The sequence below is a fragment of the Onychomys torridus genome, chromosome 5 (genome assembly GCF_903995425.1).
Source record: "Onychomys torridus chromosome 5, mOncTor1.1, whole genome shotgun sequence".
NCBI lineage: Eukaryota > Metazoa > Chordata > Mammalia > Rodentia > Cricetidae > Onychomys > Onychomys torridus.
The window spans coordinates 107555633-107559211 of record NC_050447.1 but is presented as its reverse complement, the minus strand read 5'-3'; the positions used below and the strand labels follow the sequence as shown (position 1 = coordinate 107559211).

The 3579-nt window shown below is 44.5% G+C and overlaps 1 long non-coding RNA gene across 1 annotated transcript; it reads right to left on the bottom strand.

The window, feature by feature from the left end:
- Nucleotides 1-757: 757 nt before the first annotated feature.
- Nucleotides 758-2453, bottom strand: LOC118584252. Its single transcript, XR_004945018.1, has 3 exons — nt 1812-2453; nt 1443-1523; nt 758-1330 (listed from the first exon to the last, which is right to left on the bottom strand). It is a non-coding gene; the product is annotated as an uncharacterized LOC118584252 (long non-coding RNA).
- Between the last annotated feature and the right edge of the window lie 1126 nt (nt 2454-3579).

The window sequence follows — 3579 nt, the reverse complement described above, 5'->3', positions numbered from 1 at the left end:
AGATAGAAACCCAGTAAGTAAGTAAGTAAGTAAGTAAGTAAGTAAGTAAATAAATAAATAAATAAATAAAGGCTGAGGAAATGGCTCAAAACCATGCAAGAAGCCCTGGGTTTAATCCCCAGAACTACAGAAAGAAGGAAGGAAGGAAGGAAGGAAGGAAGGAAGGAAGGAAGGAAGGAAGGAAGAATTGAAACTGAGAAACAAAAATAAACCTTTTTCTTTATAACTTACTCGTCTCAGGCACTTCATTATAGTGATAAAAAAACTGACTGACACAGATGGAAACTGACTTTTTCTTTAAAAGAAAAAATTTGGGGGTGGGGGAAGGGCAACAAATTTCATCTCAAATTATTAAAAACACTAAATCTAAATAAAAATTTTACTCGATTTTTAATTTCAAAAAATGACCAAGGAAAAGCAAGTGGAACTATGTCTCCAAGTCAATCAGAGGCCTAATCATGACTGTCACAGAGTTCCTTTTAGCAGAAACAAAAGGTTTCTCCTGTGTCACCTGAAGTACAGAGTTAAGGAGGATGCCCAGGCTGCAGCTGACTTGGAGGTATCAACAGCTACTGATGAGCAATATCTAACAAGAAGGAACATCATGGTCACTGTTCACACATGGGCTCTGGCAGTAGCATCTATTCCACTGCCTGCTGCGTGTGATGGGCAAAATCCTTTCCAAACTGTCATGGGCAGAAAAATGGAATAACCACATTCATTTCTTTTTAGAGTATCTTTTATTCTTTAACAATTGTATACTTGTATATAATGTATCTTGATCCATCAGCCAGAAGGACATTTATAAGTCAAACAAGGGTGAGCAGGCTCTGTAGAGCTAGGGCACCCCCACAGTGGATTCTGTGAAGCTACCCCACCCTGGAGTAAATTCTGTGGAGCTCCACCCCACCCCCTACCCCAGTGAATTCCGTGGTGTTTTGGAATGTGTTCTCTATGGGTGGCATTTTGTTTTCTGATCCCTGTGCAGGGTGCTGTTAGATTCCATCATGTTGAAGTGGCCTTGGAGGGAGCTCCACATAGGCCAGTCCCTATATGCACGCAGGAGTAGGCATCTGCGACCTGGTACAGGCATCTTGGCCCAGGCTCACTGATGCTCTCCTCCAGCAGACTCTCCATGTTGACACAGGGTTTAGAAAGATGACTCCAGGTCTCCAGCCACAGAAGCCTCTGAGAGACCTGCTGTCACTAGCAATAAAGATCGAAGCCTCCCAGAGCATCACACTTGGCACATTTCTTCCATTAAATAATAAAGTTAGGGTTGATTTCTTCAGCAAATATCTGGTGATCACCTTCTATATGACAAATGACCCTAAAGGCAATAGCAGAGAAAAAAAACAACAAAAATGCTGAAACATTGATATTAGGGCTGTGATACAAGCAGCCACAACCACAAAAGGAGACCAATATGCCCATGCACATACCCTAGCCGGCTCTTGTTCTTTGTCCACAAAAACAGACAGTTGCTCTACTGTCCCTTGGGGGCCTTAAGTGTCCAAATACCTCTGTGTGGATGGAGAAACATCCTTGGTCAGTCTCTTAAAAATATGGATGTTTTCACGTTTAGGTTTTGTTTTGCGGGTACACACATGGACAAGCATGCCCTTCACCCACCCCCACACACTTCTCTGAACAGAAGCTGAGCCTGGCAACTTGTTCTATTTGGTGGTGAGCTGGCATGGAGGTTCACTGAAGCTTGCAGATTATAGCAGGCTCTGAGCACCTGCCTTCACTGTTAAGGCAAAAATGAATAGGTTGCCTTCACGACTCCCATCAAAGGAAGACTGGTTTACCTGGAATGTGTGAGGCCAGGCACCTGCAACTTCACTGCCCAGTGCATCTTCAATAGCCACTCCAGGCTAATGAGCATCTCTAGATGTAAATCTCTGTGCTCAGCTGGGTAGGTAAAGGTCAGGGTCAGATGGGTAAGTTAGGCTTCAACATCAGCATGTTCTTTGTAATCTGAGAAAGCAGTGATTGCTGGAGGTGGAAGGAGAAACTGTAGATTTCACCAACATGGAAATCAAAATCTAATAGTTATGACTTCAGCAAGCAGAGGAGGTAGACTTCGAAGGATGTGCCTGCCCCAGCAATGAGCCATGGGGGAGTTTAGAAAAAAGAATCAAGAAATGTGGATAGTACCAAACCACAGGGGAGGTTCCAATTCCCCAGCCTCCTCACCACACATCTGACTAGCTGAGTGGTCTAAAAATTTACATAATTCCCCCATGACTCCTTTTCCATTTGTAAATGGGCATACTAATGTATTATGAGGAATAAATGTTTAACTCCTGAGTGAATCTGCTGTTAAGTTTAATCTGCTGTGGCAGAAACAGTCCTTCCAATGTTCAAGAGTCCTTTCTCCTCACAGAGAGGGCCTGCAGCATCACTCATCCCAACATGCTTACAACACCTCCCCTTCCATATGCCCTTTAGCCCTGTGTCCCACCACCAGACCCCCATGCACATGAGGAAGTGACATTTATTCCCCTGAGGAATCTAGACTTGACTGGTGGCCTGGCTGCCAGACCATCATGAAAGCAATTCTTTACAATCTCTAAGATGGGGACTTAAGGTATAGGCAGCTGCCACCCTCCCCTGAGCTGTTCCTTATGGATACCATGCTCTCTTATAGCTCCAGGCCCTCAAAATGCAGGCACCTCACCATGTTAGGACCGGCCACAGCGCCTCTCCTCCAGCAGCAACCCCCGCCCCCCCCACCAGATCATCAATCTCTTGCCTCTTCTCTCAATCTCCAGGCAGGACCCGAATGCTTCTCTGTAGTTCTGTTGCTTTGGTTGGTAATAAGCCCGGCTGACAAAAGCCACTTAAGGGAGGAAGGGCTTTGTTTTGTCTTAGAGTCCATCATGGTGGGGAACACGAAGCCGCTGGTCACATGGCATCTGTGAAGAAGCAGAGAGAGATGAATGCTGGTACTCTGCTGGCTTTCTCCTTTTTATTTAGTCAGGGATCCCAGCCCGTGGAGTGGTGCTGCCACAGATAGGGTGGGTTTTCCCTCAGTTATCCCCATCTAGAACTAGAAACTCTCTCATAGGCATGGCATGCCCAGTGTTTTGCCTACTAGGAGACTCTGGGTCCTGTCAAGTTGTCAGTCAATATTAGCCACGAAATAGCATGAAGCTTTCACAGAGTAGTAATCAGCCGGTCCCTTTTCCCATTTCTCTCTTATAATATGGCTATTCGAGAAGTATATTCTGGAGCCACACTGTTCTCCTCGTTCTGTGCAAATACTACTGTGCTAGGCCTAAAGGGGAAAATTTCTCTTTGAAAAACCAACAGAGATGCTGAAAACAGAATAGAGAAAAAGCAAGGCAGAAATAAAAACCCAAATGTTGGTCCTGAGCAAGAAAGGCTTTTGAGAACAGATATTTTCTTTCACCAGCCATTTTCAATGAGAAAGTGCCTCTGCTGAGATGTTAAGATTTAGGGGTTTTCCTTTAACCATGGTGTCTCTGTCTCAAAACAAACAAAAAACAAGAAACAAACAAAACAAACCTAGGGATTTTATATGATCTCTGTCTCTCTTTGTCTCTGTCTCTC